The following is a 17,578-nucleotide window of genomic DNA, read 5'->3' on the forward strand; positions in this document are numbered from 1 at the left end:
AACCAAATAAAAATGGTAGTGCTATTTATACCTATTAGTACAGGAATTGTTTGCTGTTTTCCACAGCAAGAGAATCAGAAAGCACTAAGCACCTGAAAATATAACTCCATACCAAACGTTCCAGCCGCTATGGCCTTCAACACTTCATTCAGTTGGCAAATCTTAAAGCTGTATGAGGCACTGAACCCACATCACCTGTACGCTTGATATGAAGTTCTAGCTTTCTAGCTCGCAAAATTATCAGCAACTTCTCGCACTTACCTGAATTAGTTTTTCATGAAATTTTTAGTTTGACCTCTTTTACTTGACCTCTTATTCGGCTCATGAATTATATAAATTCTATCGGTTAAGTTTGAACACTCATAACTCAGACTAATTTGATACATTTTTCTTTGCCATTAATCGTGGTAATGTTGTTCTCAAACTTCCCTGCCCCGCTACTGAGCTTCAATTTCCGACCAGCCTTCATTTATGCGCGCATCATTCACCTAAAGATTTACGATAAGTACATATACATGCACTTATGTACTCTTCTTAATCAGGCATTCATTACTTTTGAAAATAAACGTTTTTCTTTCGTATCATTTTAATCGCGCTCCTTCCTGCACTGTGATTGATTGATTCATGAATGCAATTATAAGAAATGAGCGTGCATGCCTACGAGAAGCGCTGTAGAATCGTGGGTTTTGCCAACTGCTTAAAATAAGTGAAAATCTCATTAAAAGCAAGATTAAGCGCGCACGAAAGTAGACTATAAAATTGTACACACGCATGTATATATGTATGCACGTGTGTGTGTGGGGTGATTTTTGTGTGTGGGCAAGTCAAATGCCTTGAATGCTTGCAATACACGAAAACCATTCACTCTTACAGATAATTAAGTAGAAAAGGAGAATGCAATGGAGTGTGCGCGTGCAGTAAGCAAGCCACAGCAGATGATTGCCCGATTATCCAGGGCTATAAAGGCCTACAATAAAATAATTGCAGGCGGTAATGGAAGAACGCAAAAATAAATTGTGAAAATTGTACTGCAGTTTGTCTTTCAAGAAGGATGAGCGCTTAAAATGCAATGAAATATAAAGAAGTATTGGGCAAGCAAGAGCATGTATGGAGGCGTGTGTACGTACACCTGTGTTTACAATAATAGCAGCTAGGCATATTGGAAAGCTTCGCTTATTTTTTTTTAATATTTTAAAATAAATAAATGAAATTTTTAAAACAAATAAATTCTACAATATAAAAATTTTGAAATGATTTTTAAAAATTTTCTTAAAAATTCCAAAACCTTGTAATTAACAATTCTAAAAAATTTTGTGTAAAAATATAGTTACACTACAACGAAAAACGATTCCATTCAAAGTTTATAATTATATACAAAAGTTAAAAAAAAAATTTTAAAATTTCAAAACTTTTAATCAGTAGTGAAGGCCAGTTTTTAAAGTGGTTAAATTTTAAGGGCCGATGTTGATGTGAACCACACCTAAACGTCAACGACACCGTTGGACTTCTTTCATTGGGGCTATTTGAACGTACGTCCATAAGCCAGTAACAATTCAAGAGCTAAAATATGAGATAATTCAGCACATTAACGGCATAGAACCTCAATTATGCCTCAGCGTCATCGAAAATTTGGATGGAGGAGTGCAGCGGTGGCCATTTGGCCAATATTTTGTTCCATACGTAATTGAGCCATACCAATATTATCATAATAAAGAGAAATGATAATAGTTTTCTAAAAAAATTGTATTTTATTTAAAATCAACACCGGCCCTTAAAACTTAACCACCCTTTATTATCATGAGACCTCCAGCGGACAGATATCTACAGGCAACCAGAGCTGTTGACATAATGAAGAAGATTGATGGGATTTAGTTTGGCGCAGGCTATCGAAAAAAGTGACCTTAGTCGTCTAGCTGCCAAACCCGGACATTTACAGAGAAAGTGCTTTACAATCTCCTTCTCTGAAAGGTCCCCACAGCTTCTGCAATGCGGTCAAATGGTAACCTTAGCTTTTCCGCGTGTGTGCCGATCGACAATGACCGGTAAACACAGCTACAAGTTTGGAAATTGAATGGCGAGGAGTCCAAAATACCCTCTGAGTCCTTCGTCTATTGTACTGGGGCCAAAGGATTTTCGAAATAGCATATTAAGGAAAAGAGTTCTATCTTTTCTGCGCTTTCCTGAGAAATAATTTGTGCAGTTCCCCTTTAATTGCTGCCAGGGGATGCCGATGACCGGGTAGGAGGTCTCTGAGGCCAATTCAGTCCCCTTCCTGGCAAGCTCATCAGCAATTTCATTTCCCGCTATGTTCCTATGTCCTGGAATCCAGATCAGAGAATGTTACCGGCACACCCAAGAGATTTGATCTTCTCCTTACAGGAGTTCACTAATTTCATTCTGCACCATGGCGTCGTCAGAGCTTTGATCGCGGCATGACTATCGGGGAAAATGTTAATATCTCGCCAGCGCGTTCCCTACGCATTTTGCATGCTTGCAAAACACTACCAGTATCTGCTTGAAAAACACTACCAGTATTCGGAATAGAAATATAGTTTAAACAAAAACAAACATGTAATTGAAAGTTTCAAATTTTATACAAAATTTAAAAAATGTTCATAAAAATTTCCAATCTTTTAATCAGAGTTTCTAGAAAAGTTCTAGGCCAACAGTTTTGTAGCCCATTAAGTTTCTGGCTGCCTGTTTAAAGTGGCACAAAATTCGGGTTGATTTTTGAGATTTTTTTTCTTGACCTTGACATGCATTTTCTTTCATAAAACGAATGCGTGAAACCCATGGTAGAAAGAAATAGATAATGAAATGGCGCCTATCGTGGTCCCGTTACTTTGCTCTCAGCGAATTTGACAACGAGTTACGTGATTTTAGCACCAGTATGGCCAGATTACCATTTTCGTAACTTGATTTAGCTTTTTTGTTTTTGTTATATAGTCTCGTAGTTTTAGTTCTTTCTTCACCACATTTTTCCAGCCTCTTCTAATTAAAATATAATGTTTATAATTTTGTAAAATACATATTTTTTAATAATTAGTTAAATAGTTCACTCAGTTTTATTAAGCTTTACTTTTTTCTTAACATCTGGTGGCATCGCCCGCGATTGCAGGTGTTGTTGGTGTTCTACTGCTTTCGGCAGTCAAATCTCTCTCTTGCTACTGCAGTGTTGCCTAGCTTTGGATATAAAAACGCACTAAAATGCCCATTTAAAGAAAATAAAACACCAAGTTTTTATTGAATCACTTAAAGAACTTTGTATGCGTGACAAATTGTTTTTAGAATGTGAGTTTTTTTTTTAAAAAATGTGTTATGTAATTTAATTTATGAGTTAAGGGAACGACTTATTTGCTATATTTGAGGTTGTGTAACTAGATAAGGTACTCTTTTTGTAAAAATGTCAGTATGGTTTCTTTAGTATTTTCTGGTATTTTGTGGCTTATTTTTACAATGAATACACCTCTTGAAGCCCTATGTCCCACTAAGGATTGATGGCCGGAGGAAACGATTACACCTCTATGGTTTTAATCCACATTCAATAAATTCAAACGCCTTTTAAATTGTGTAGAAAGGTTTTCAATCTTAAGAAGAGTTGAGAGAAGGGCATCTAATATTCTTGCATAACCTTAAAAGGAGCAAAAAATAAAATTCACACTTTCAAAATATCAAATTTTATAAGAACCAACTAATTTTCATTAGCACTAAAACCTTCTCAGAGTGGCCTTTTTTAACCTTCTTTTGTACAATAATACAGTTTTTTTTAACTTAAGGGGTTACATGGGTTTCGTCGGGTAAAAAAAGGCCTATTTTCAATATTTTTTTGTCTATGTAAAAAATTATTTATTTAATTCTAACTTTTTTCTGTCTTATAATATAGAAACATATGTATTTAAAAAATAATTTCTGAAATTTTCAAAAAAAAAAATTTAAACTCCTCCCTTGTGACGTCATTTCCGGTGACCTCCCGAAAAAAAGGTGCGTCCTCGTTGTCAGCATAACTCCTGGCAGGCTCATCAAAAATGAAAAAACAAAAATAAGTGCTTTAGTTAAGACCATAAACTCGTGATTGAACGAAGGAAAGAAAAAAAAAGTAAAAATTGGAATTTTGGCAGACATTTTTGCACAAAAATGAAAATTTCGGTGAAATTTGCTAGACATCTTGTTTTTTTTTAAATAGTTGTAATTGAAAAAAAAAACAAAATCCTTCGTTCAAGCACGAGTAAATTGTATTTCGAACACCTGTGTAAAATTTCATCAAGATCGGTTTAGTATATTAGTTTGCGAGAACAAACGCGTTTAAAGTTTTGAGTAACAATAAAAGTGGCATGGAGCGCACACATTCCAAAGGCTGTATCTCCGAATTTATTATTAATTGGAATCGACTTGAAAATTTTGGATAATATTCCTGAAAAGTTGTAAAAATTAATAAGCAAAAAAAAAAAAATAAATCGATTTTTTTAACCGTCCGTTGTGTGATATGGCCTACGCAGGAAATTCCGAATTTTATAGGGGTATATTTTTTTTGTTTCGTTAAGTTTTCAAAACACGGCGAAAATATACCATACCGGTCTGTTAGATGAATCTTCTGAAAATTTTATAACCATTTCCAGCGAAGTGATTATGAAAAAAAAATACATTTTACACGAAAACTTCATATGTTAGGGTAAATGGCCTGCACAGGCCACCACTGCAATTTTAGTATAGTCATGCACCGTACTTGGTCTTCTGACTAATTAGAGTACAAGACAGAGTGAATACGGTTCTCTCTCACTTAGAAGTTGAAACTTTAGTCGCTCTTTTGCTCTCACCGCATTTTCGACAGTTTTACTAGTTTTAGTAAAAAAAAAACACGAGAACAGGCGCCAGATATATGCCGTTCGAATTGAATTTGGTTCTATTTATTACAGGTGCACATTTTATTGTGTATGATTGATTTTGCTTTTTCCAATCATTTTTGTTTGAGTGGAGAAAAGTAAGTATTTATTAACAATTGAAATAGTGATCTGTATTATTCATAAGGTGTTTTGTGCCGGAACAGAAATGTCACTTTCAAACGAAGTAGATAGGGCTCTGTTAGCTATCGGTAGAAGAAGTAATCGTCTATCAAGTGAGCAAATGCGCCATCACGAGGAAGTGTTGAGCAAATTTATTGCAGCGGAGGATGAGGAAGATGATCCGTTTGTCACCGACGACGATAATGATGAGGATTATGTTCGTGTTGATGACGGAGAGGTGTCCGATATTGAGAATGAGCTTGAGGTTGAAGAAGAATTGCCTGAAAACGAAGAAATTTATGAAGTTGAATGGGATGAAGTAATCGAACCAGAGTCTAGTGTCTCAAATCTTGCAAGTGGAGTGAATCGATTACTAGGTGAAAAAGAGCAATGTTACGAGTGCAAGATTGACAATATGTTTTGGAAAACGAAACCGCCAGCACCATTGGAACCGATTTACCAGTAACAGCACCAGACCAGTGGGACCTGCTCATCGATTTCTGCCAAATCCAGTGTCTATTTTTCGTGACATAATGTCACCTGAAATAGTCGATATAATTGTTCGTCAGCAGGAAAGCAGGAGAAATGATAAAGGCCTGGAACGAGGCTAATCCAGCATGTAAACCAAAAGAGTGGAAGCCCACAGACGAAATGGAAATGTATGCTTGGTTTGGATTGCTATTATTTTCCGGTGTGTTACTGTAATAATATGCAAGCAAAGGATCTATGGCATTCTCGGCATTTTGATATTTATAGTGCAACAATGTCGTTAGATCGATTCAAAATGTTGCTTCGATTTGTTCGTTTTGATGGAGCTAATAATCGTTCTGAACGTATGCTGTTGAGATTATCTGCACCAATCGACGACATTTGGGCTATGATGAACCGCATGATAAATTTCTTTTAACACAAATCAATCTGTTTTTTTTATTAATCGGTATTACACTTAAATTTATTACAGACATAATTTTCGTACCAGCCTATAAATAAAGCACGTGTTCTCATAGGTGGCCTGGCCAGGCCATTTTAAACAACGAAAGAATATAAAACTTTCACACAACGGACGGTTAACCAACGAAACCCATGTAACCCCTTAAAGTTTCGATAGCTTCAAATTAAAAAAAGAAAAGAAACAAACACAAAACTTCAAAATTTTCGCATTTTCGGTATATAAAAGCGCTAAATTTATTGCGAAGAGCAAATGTTTGGCAATACTGCACAACTTGGAAAAACGTGACGTCACGCACTCTCTGATGGGCGCAATCTTCTTTCTATCATTCTTGCGTGAAACCGAATGCAAAAATAAAATTTTCAAAAATCAACACGATTTTTGAGCTACTTCAAACTTACACAATATTTTACCAAAATTCAGTGGGTTAAAAACTGCATATCTGGAATATATTTTAGAAGCTCCGATTAGAAGGTGTGAAGTTTTAATGATTTTTTTTTTTTTTGATTCTTTTATAAAATTTGAAACTTTGAGTTATATTCTTTTCGTTTTATAAAATATGTTTTTACACAGAATTCTGCTAGAAATCCTAATTAAAGGATTTGAAATTTTCGAGATTTTTTTTTTATTTTTTCTAATTTTTTTATAAAATTTTAAGCTTTGAATAATTATAGGTATATTGTTTTTGTTACCGTATGAACTAAATTTTTATGAAAAATTAAACAAAAATAAATAAATAGCTAAACCCTTCCAGAACGTCGTGCTGCTGTTATTTTGAACATAGGTATATGTATGTATGTACGCACGTATGTATGAATATTGAATATGCCGCAATACGCGAGATTTGCGTGTGAATTGCAGTAATATATTACCGTTGTAAACGGAGAAGAATAATTAAAAGTATGCCTTCTCTTCTCAGGTGAAAAGCGTAAATATTGGTAAAAAAACACAACTTACCGCTTGTTATCTATAAGACAGAGCAAGACCAGCAAGGAAGTGCAGCCTGCCACCATTCAGTTGGCATCGGTGAAAAATGTTCATTAAATTTAATCGGCTGACGCAACCGGCATGCAACAACCCATATCATATTTCGGTTTAAACTGTATGCCAAGAATTTCATAAATTAACAGGACTGCAACATTAATACCTGCATACCACATTTATGAACGTCCTTAAGTTTGCACTAAATATACCAAAGGGAATATTTTCGTGCATCTAATAAATTGAGCCCGAAAATCCGCAGCTGGCATGCCTCTGCTGCTGTCCGCATACCCTCTATTTATGAACGCCTTCTCCGTCGGCAAGTCAGCGTGATGTATACCAGGTACATACATACGCGGTATACATATCCAACTGCTATATAATACTTACAATGTGCATAAGTGTATTTGGCGTAACCCAGTGCTCGCTTGCCACAGCTGCAGCGCTGTTGTCAATTCAGTCGTGTAGATTGCGGTTGGCAAATTTATGCGTTCCAAACGTTGCACAGACATTCTGCGCTGTGTCTTATTTATGTGTGTGTTAGCACAAAGTTTGTATGTGCCTGTTTGTATGTGTGTGCGTGCCACACTAAAACTCGCATAAAATTAAATTCAGCTACCAAGGCAATGAGACGAGGCACTGCTTGAAATCTTGTTGTAGTAAGAGCCTGAAATTTATCAAACGGCAGTTCCTTTGCCGACATTGCAGTTAGTCAACAAATAAAGCAAAAATTGGTACAACAAGAAAAAATAGAAAAAAAAAACACAATCACAGAAAAAAAATTCTCTTCCACCTACATTTCAAATTGCTTTTGAGTAATATGAGCAATGCAAATGTTTGTATCTGCACACATATGAACACCCATAAATACGTGCATATGTGTTAGCAGAGATTTGTCAAGTAAATTATCACGTCAGCAACAGTCAGCAAAGCGGTAATCCTTTATGTTTTACCGGCGCATATCCTCTTTCATCAACTGCCATTGACTGTCATACTGGGTACTACTCGTACAGCACAGTGCCACTAATTTACTTGCTTATGCACTTACTCGCATATGTAGATGTGTATATAGGTATGTGCATATGTATATCGAAATCAAAGCATTGGTCTGCTTATTCTCCAAATGAGCTTTACAGGTCGCAAAAGCTCCAGCTTATGGGCATGTATAATAAATGTAACAGTGCATACAGAGTGCGACAAATTCATCTGGTCAGTTAAATGCTCAATAGATTTAGAAACTTGGCAGTTTTTTATTAACTCTTCCAGGTTCAAGCGGAAGTAAGTCGAAAAACGCAAATTTTTTTTAAATTAAGTTCTATGTGCAGTAGGGCGGGTCGATTTAAAAATCGCTCATTTTTCTGTGAAAATCGTATTCTAAGGATCAAAATAAGAAACTTTGCCGAAGGAACCATACCTCTAAAACGAATTCTGATGTCCCCCAATTTGGGTCGAACGAAAAATCCCACTTTGACCCATTTAGAGTGCTCCAATCGAGTCCAAATGTATGACCGACCCCCACTAACTTTGGACGGCCGATCCACCCATGCCAGTGGTACACCCCCTGGAACTCCCCTGGGAGGCTCCCCATACAATCATTTCAAAATATCACCATTTTTGGCCTTTACATGAGAAAAGAAATTAAAAAGTTCGACCCAAATTGGGGGACCTCAGAATTCGATTTAGAGGTATGGTTCCTTCGGCAAAGTTTCTTATTTTGATCCCTAGAATATGATTTTCACAGAGCAATTGGCGATTTTTTTGCCTCCCAACAAATAAACCCGGCCTAATGTGCAGATATCTTAGTTTGATATCAAAAAGTAAAGGAATAAAAATTTACTTTATTTAACACATTTTTTTTTAAATTTTGTTGCAAAATAGTAAAAATGTAAAACAAATAGAAGAGAAATTTCGCTTTTTTACGAAAATTAAAAAAATTATTGTATCAAATGTCTTTTATGGCATATGAATTTTTACCAACACTGTTAAGACTGTTTTTTTCTTTTTTAACAATAAAAAAAGGCAATGATTTTCAACGTATTCGCCATTTTTGTTCAATAATTACACCAGTGTCGAATTATTGACAACTTCTACATTTCTTAACCGAAACGAATTATTTTCGTATGGTGGCAAAAAAAAAATTCAGGTACCAATTCGTTGAACGAAGTTGTAGGCGAAAGGTCGTTAAAGGTCGTGGCACTATGACAAGAAAGAAGTGAATTATTTATTTAAAACAAATTGCGCACTTTCTTGTTATTTATGTCTTATTAATATTATTATAAATGGCTCTTTGTGCACTGCGACCTAAAAAGATGTATCGTGCAGCCATGTAGCCTAGGCTAATAATATATCGTAAAACTGCGGTGGCGCAGAAGCGTGGACAATGGCAATATCCGTTGAAGCGACGCTCGGAGTGTTTGAGAGAAAAATTCTGCGTAAGATTTTTGGACCTTTGCACGTTGGCCAGGGCGACTATCGCAGGCGATGGAACGATGAGCTATATGAGCTTTACGACGACATAGACATAGCGCAGCGAATAAAGATCCAGCGACTACGTTAGCTGGGTCATGTCGTCCGAATACAAACAAACGCTCCGGCTCTACAAGTATTCGATGCGGTACCAGCTGGTGGTAGCAGAGGAAGAGGTTAGCCTTCTCTACGTTGGAAAGATCAGGTGGAGGGTTTCACTTGGTGGGTCCAACTGGCGCCGTTTAGCATGAGAAATAAACGACTGGCGCGCTTTGTTAAACTCGCCCAAAATCGCATAAGCGGTTAAGAAGAAGAAGAAGAAAATTGCGTTAAGCTTAATTTCTGCCACGAGGTTTGGATCTATAACGCCGCTACGGAGGTAATTTAGTCTGCCTCGTATCACTGCTGGGTAGTGCTATAGAACATGGTCTGTTGTTCCTCGTGCTTCTCTACAGAGTCTACAGAATTATTTTCTATCACACAAACTTTTTTCATGTGGTAATTATGTTGACAATGTCCTGTTATTATTATTATTTATCAAAACGGCGCTTTAGTGCTATTTGAAGGTACTGGCACTTCAACTATTTCACCTATTTGTTACTAGTTCATTGTCCAGTTACATGTACTTTCCGCTGAGGTTTAGGTTTGCCTTTACCTTTATACGTTCTGGATCAATGTGTCTTTTTGATTGCCGTATGCCCGTTAGAGCTCTTCAAAACTCGATAAAGCCTCGTTGCTCCCGCTCACGTAGAAAAGCAATTTTGAAACTGTTAGTTACCTCGCAGAAAGGTTCAGAACATATGAAGGGCGTGTTTGCACCCTTTTTTGCTAAAGTGTCCGCAATTTCACTACCTTCATGCCCCTTGTGTGCCGGTACACCCGCATCAGAGTAATACATTTCCTTGATGCTAGTGTATCGAACTAAACATTCCCAGGCCTTGATTGGAATAAGAAGCTACCTAGCAATTTTAGAGCTTCCTGACTATCAGAGAGAATATTGATATTTGGCAATACCTCTGCAAAGATATTCTCTGACACCCTCTAAGGCGGCGACCTCCAACTGAAAAGTAGAAGTTCGCTTTTCTTATATGTATATGAAAAGTTTTTTAAATTTAAATTTATTAACAAATTTCAATTGTCAAATTACAAATGTAAATAATACGTTTCGTTATTTAATTTTGAGCAGACATCTGCATATACCTGGCGAAAGAAAATACAGATCAGCTGGTTTACTGATGTCACCATTAAAGATTCGCCTTGATGTAGGGAGTTGAAAGTGAGTTTAATAAATATTTTTCTATTAAAAAAATAGATGTAAGGAAAGGGGCATAAAAGGTATGTCAACGCATTTTATAGGCTACAATTACTTTGTATTGAAAAAAGTTACTTAGACACTCGTCAACTGTGCGTGACACTGGGAATTCATGGTTTAAATATACTATTTTACCTATGAGGTGGTTTACGCGCGAAGAGGATTGAGGTTCTCTTGGCCTCTATTTACCTCTATTCCAGCGAATCGAAGTTCGTTCGAGAAGACTTCTAGGGCTAAAAAAGCCAGTCACAGCTCCCGATTGTTGTCGGAATTCTATCCAAGCATTGTCCGTTAATCAGCCATTATTTGAAGTTCCTTTCGTGGTAACTATCTGGAAATTGAAATTGGACAGCACATTTTTTCAGCCATCCTGCTCTCGTGAGACTAAGATTTTTACATCTTGTCTCTCAGGGTATTCCTATGCCTGTCAAAATTGCAGGTTTGAATATCATCATCAGAGTTTCATACGCATCGCGTATCGGTTAACACAGCTGCAAATAATAATCGTTCATTATTTCACCTTCTTATCTATTCCTCTGTCACATTGTAAAGACATCTCAGCGGTGAATAAAATTATGGTCCAAATTAGGTCTCGCAACCTTGGTGGCAACCATATAAAATGCTGTTACTATTTATATATTCTCAACAAGTTTCTAAGAAGAATATTGATTAAGTGAACGCCGAGTTCTTTTTTTTTTTGGCGCTTTCCATCACTTATGCCTTTGATCTTCAGCTGATTAGCTTAAACTTTATTCATTAAGTAAAAAAGTCTGATGGTGTCTAATTCGGAGGCCTTGGTGGCCAGTAGATATTGCTTTGCTTTTGTTACACACGTCTCGAGAACTTCCGTCGCAAAGGGTCCATGTTATCCTACGGTGCAGAGCATCACAACATCTAGTTTGCACCATCAGTTTTCCATAAGCTTTTCACACATTTACGGTAAACGAGATATGATAATATCCATATACATCTATCACAGTTTGATTTTTTATTGAAAAATCAGGCTATGCGGCTTGTCTATTGTCAATAATCTTAGGGTTAATTGCACTTCGCATTGGCGGAACACCTGATGACTTTGCTTCAGAATATTTCTTAGAGCGGTTCTACTGAGGTATACCTGCTGAACACGGCGGCGATATAAGATACTTGGATTTTTCCTAGCAGCTTCAATATATTCATTGGAATAAAGAGGGCATTACCATATTGTTGAAGATCTGTAGTAGACCTCTTCTCGATAAACTGACTGATAAATTTCTCGAAAAAAGAATATTATTTCGATGAATTATTCCGATGTATGTATGTCTATAAATGGTTGAAATTGTACTGAAATATCATTTGCTATGAGTAATTCATGACACCGATCGGTTCAGAGCTGTCAATGTAATTAAATTATTCCACTAACCGAATTGAGGTGGCACACCCTGTATCTAAGTGGTCATGTATGAAAACGAATATGTAATTCCTCGTACACTTCCATACTTTGTTCATATCTATTTGTCGGAAGTGAGCAACATACATTTCTGTTGGTTAACATTAGAGTGATATTTTGTTGAAAATTTATTAGCAAATCTTAGCAATGCCAACAAGCAGATTATAAACAACTCAAAATCTAGATACTGAATGAACTACATTCAGAAGCACTTTCCATCATGCCATGGCTAGTAAGCTGACAAGTTAGTCCAGTACAGTGGATAGTATCAGTTAGAATACACTGTACTTTTGGTAAGATTTAAATTTGAAGAAAAGAGGAATTACCCAAAATAGCTTATGGAGAAAGAGGCAGAGGTGGAGAGGAAAGAGGAAGAGAAATTTCGAATATACAGGCAAAGGTATAGAGTTGAGAAAAAGAGAGTTTCGAAGATGCAAAAGTTACCCAAAATAGCTTAAGGAGAAAGGGGAAGGGGTGGAGAGGAGAGAGAAAGAGAAATTTACATCTACTATGGAGTTTGATTAACTTTTCTGAGAGTGGTCGCCAAGGTAGAGAGATAAGGAAAGAGAGAGATGGAGAGAGATAAAGGATGAGGGAGATAGAAAGTGAGAGAAATAGAGTTAGAAAGAGATAGAGAAAGGTATAGAGCTGGAAATGATGAGAGAGAAAGGGAATGGCGTTTGAATTGATTACCTTTCAAAAAAAAATTTAGCAACACTCAAGAAATTTGATTAGCTTAGTGAGAATGGAGGTTAAGAAGGAAAGGAGAAAGAGAGAGAGAGAGAGAGAGAGAGAGAGAGAAACAGGGGAAAAATGTAATGGTATTTCAACTATTAAATTAAGAAATTGAACCAAAAAAAAAATTGGCTTTTTCGAGTGCAAAAGAGAAAGGGAAAGAGAAAGCAGTACTTACGTTGATTCCCTCTAGTTGTGAGTTTATTCGTTGACTCCGAGATGAGTGCATCTGTTCTGTAGACTCATTCTTGTCTACAAGATTGCAGTCATCAGAAAGGCGTGGCATTATACTGATGCAGTTGCGTGAGAGAAATGTGAAAATGCAAGAATAAGAGGAAACTACACAAACAACCCACGAATAAATTTCGCGAGTGTGTGTGTGAGAGCCTGATGGCGGTACGAGATGGGTGGAACGTTTTTATTCTGAACATCGTTGCTTGGAGGTCTGAATGATAGATTACAAGATAACGATATCCGCGTGAGTATTTTTCGCTATGACGTAAAAATTTAATAAACGAGAAAGAGAACGGCGTTTTAGAGGAAATTTACCTATGAATAATAATAATAAAAAAAATGCAAATATTCAATTATTACGTCAGTAAACTCATTGAGAGCGGGAACTTTTTGTATTCTCTCTTACGGATTTCTGTTACGCCTTGTCTTGTGATAGGGAAGGGGAAAGATGGAGAGAGGAAGATAGCAGTCTTTGAGTTGATTACACCACAGTTACTCATTTATTTACCGCACTCAGAGAGGAGTTCATGCTATTGTAGACACATACCAAGTCAGCAATGCATTTCGTAAGCCTGGTGAGAATTTGATGCATGAAAGCGCACTAATGAAACACTTTTCTAATTAATTTATTGCTCCAGCGGTGTAACGTAGAAGTCGAATGGAAGAATTTTCGCTCCTATCGGTAAAGATAAGCTCCAGTTACCGTTGAATGCTATATAATGCCCGAAACAAAATAGCAGCGGACAGAGGGAGACAGTTTGATCTACGCCTGTCGGAAAATTTGATTGGTTAAATATAATTGCGATGGAACAGTTTTTAGCTAATATTTTGTTTGAAGTCAATTTTGTAGAGGAATTTTTTTCGTTTTTTATATTTGTGAAGCAACTCATTAAAGCTCATTGTAACAAACAAAAAACAGATTCTCTTTAAATTTTTCGATATTTTGTGGGTTTTCTTGTGCAAAACGTATATTATTTACTATATTATTTGCTTAATATTTGCCAGCTGTTGCTAGTTTACACAAATTACAAATTATCATCAAATTATATGAAAAGAAACCCTTAGTCTTCAACACGGCTGGGTTGTTAATATCTAAATATTTTCCTGCCGTAAATATAGCAGATGGCAAGAAGCACCAAAGCAATTCTGTGTAATTTCATGCGATTAAAATTTATTGGTTGGTTGGTTGGTAAGAGTGGTGATTCATCCAGAATCCAGCTAGCGCTTCCGCACCATTTTGTTGACACATCCTCGTTACCAACTTGTTTAACAGTTATTTACAGCAAGACTATATCCAGTATGTGCAGTTTAGGAACCTTATTAGGCTGTTCACGCCCAAGCCAGACAGTTGCTTGAGACTCTCGAACAGCGGTTTGCCCAGGGTTAACATTCTGTCCTTCCATGGGGCATGGTATGCACAGAAGAAATGGAAGATTGTTCCCTTTACAACTATGACAGTATGAGTTTTGAGAGATGCCCATTTGGGGGGCTTGCTCTCCGATAGACCAAAAGCTAGTTATGACTTTCATTAGTCTCTACGCATCCCGTCGTTTCATGTTTATCAATGTCGACGATTGTTTGAAGTTGCAGGTGACCCTAATGTCCTGCTGATTTTGCATTTCGTCTGGTCTCTCCATCAACAATCTGCCATTCGAAAGTAATTTAGGGAAATTGCATTCTTGACTGTACCTAATGGTGCGAATACCGGTACTGAAAGAACGTTATTCATGGCAGATCCCCCTCTTGCCAGTTCATTTGCCTTTTCATTACCTTCAATGTTCTGGTGTTCCGGGACCCAGATTAAGGATACTTTATGGTTTTCACTCAAGGTGGTAAGGCTATTTCTCCCTTACTCCACCACTTTAGAGGTTATTGTAGCCGAATCCAGTGTCTGGATTGCAGCTCGGATAGCCGAAGGATAGCGATATTGTCGTTAAGAGAGAAATCTGTGATTAGTAGCCTACAAGCTTGCCAAGTCCATGAGAATATTTACCAGCTCCAACACCACAATCCATTGTACTGCCAACTGTATAGACTGTAGTGTCGAAGTTGTTAAGTGAGAATTCCTTATTCCATTCCTCCTTAGATGGAAAGAGCGTGGCAAAATTCCTGTTGAAATTTACCGATGTAATCAGTCCTCTCCCAGGTTAACTCCTCAATCTTCTAAATCTGACTTTATCAAAAAATCTTCTACTCCACCTTTAAATGGAAAATGGTTACAGCCCGTTACCCGCTGGCCTCTGCAATTCTGGTATGCAGGTTCTGTATGCTTTTAGTACACCATTCCATAAGTCGGTTTAGAGGTGCAAATGGGTACTAGGCGAATGAATGGTTAACCCATTTTCGGCAGTTGGTCGATTTTTCGACTACCAACTTCGGACTCCAATATCTCATAAACTAAATGTAAATTTATTGATCAATTTTCAGAAGTTTTAAATTTGGAATTTAGTTAATTTCTAGAGCATAATTTTTTAAGAAAAAAAGGTTCAGGGCAGATTTTTGTAAAAGAATAAAATGATCACTATTTTTACGTGTTTTTTGTGCAGATGGAAAAATCATGAAAAACAAAAAAAAAACAAGTAATTGTTACTAATTTATTGTGAAGAGAAAAGATGAAATTAAGATAATCAAAAAAGTAACATATCGATATTGCAATAATTTTTACTGTTTCATGGACGTAAACTTTAGTGGTCGAGAAATCGACCGCTGGCCAGGAACTGTCATGTAGGATAGAACAAAATCTAGCAATATGTTTTTCTTATTGAAAGAGATGGAAGTGAGTATCTTTGTGGAAGAAATGTTTTCTGAAATTGGAAGAAATGTTTTCTGAAATTGGTAAGCAATCAATCCTTTTTGTATACGTACCTATATATAATTGCACCATTTTGTAGGCTCAAAATCCCCCTATGATCTCTTTACATTGTTTTTTGATAATAATATTATCACAAATATTACCACTTTCACAAATGAGTATGCACACCAACACAATGCTCCAATTAACATCACGCCAATCGAAATACGTAGGTTTATTGGAATATTGTTCCTAATGGGGGACCATACTTTGCCACACATTGACCACTACTGGTCTGTTCGACCGGACATGGGGGTTCCAATTGTGAAGCAGGCTATGAGTCGTAATCGGTTTAAAAAAATTCGGCAGTTTTTCCATCTCGCTGACAACACGAATTTAAACGCAACAGACCGTTTTGCGAAGGTTCGTCCTATTACTGACGCTCTCAACAAAAAGTTTATGCAGTTTGTAGTCTTTAGCCATAATCTCTCTATAGACGAACAGATGATTCCATACTTTGGACACCACTCCTGCAAAATGTTTATCAAGGGAAAGCCAATCCGGTTTGGGTTTAAAACATGGTGTTTGTGCTGTGAAAGTGTGTACTTATTTTCTAGTTCATTGTACGGGGGAGCAGCAACCTCTCACGGTAAAACTATTGGTCTAGGCGCACAAACAGTCTTAGACTTAGTTGCCAACGAATCTGACCCTGAGTGCCACATCATTTTCTTTGATAATTTTTTCTCTTCATACCATCTAATGTGCCTTCTGAACGAACGTCGATTTTTTGCAACTGGTACTATACGCGAAAATAGAATGGGCGATTCTCCTTTGAGAAATTTAAAAAAAGAAATATGAGGAACATTTTACCAACTACTTGATCATCAGCAAGAAATATTGACTGTTCGGTGGAATAATAATGCTGTAGTCAATGTTATAACTAATAATTCCACAGTCAATCCAATTATTAGCACTAAAAGATATTCCCGGAAGAAAAAACAAACTATCACTATCCCGCAGCCAAAAGTTATTCAATAGTATAATCATGGCATGGGTGGTGTGGATCTCCATGATAATGCGGTGGCAAATTATAGAATATGTATGAGAGGAAAAAAATGGTGGTTGTCAATATGGACAAATGCTCTTGGTAACGCAATGGTCAATGCATGGAAACTTCATTGTGTCATAGCAAAAATTGAAAAGATAAAACCACTCTCACAATTTGATTTTCGTTCCAAAGTCACAACAGAATTATTGAATTACGACAAGGACGAGGACGAGTATGAAAACGAACATGGAGATGAAGGTCCATCGAACCTTCCTTGGATCAATGAAAGGGTACACGCCGTCATGAGAAGCATTAAAACAAATTTCGGCGGTGTAAATTTTGCAAGAAACATACTATTTTTACTTGCAAAAAATGCAATATTCATTTACATACCAAATGTTTTGATGATTATCATAAAAATTTGTAAGCTGACTTTTCTATCAATAAAACAACAACAAAAAATTTGTATTTGAAATAAAATGAAATAAATTGACTTCGTGTGCTAAATTTTTTTCATAAATGTTGTATTTCTTTTTTAATATATTTGACGGTTTTTGGCCAGCGGTCGATTTTTCGACCAGTCCATATCTAAAACACCGATGGTCAGAATTTTTATTTTTTTTTATTTTTCTT

General features: G+C 36.5%; 1 protein-coding gene across 1 annotated transcript in view; it reads left to right on the forward strand.

Moving 5' to 3' along the window:
- Nucleotides 1-17,578, forward strand: part of LOC128863888 (neural-cadherin) — a gene marked incomplete at its 5' end in the record, with an annotated part of 141,659 nt that overhangs the window by 43,781 nt on the left and 80,300 nt on the right. The gene's annotated exons all lie outside the window — the stretch shown is intronic.

The sequence above is a fragment of the Anastrepha ludens genome, chromosome 5, assembly GCF_028408465.1.
Source record: "Anastrepha ludens isolate Willacy chromosome 5, idAnaLude1.1, whole genome shotgun sequence".
In the NCBI taxonomy this organism is placed as follows: domain Eukaryota; kingdom Metazoa; phylum Arthropoda; class Insecta; order Diptera; family Tephritidae; genus Anastrepha; species Anastrepha ludens.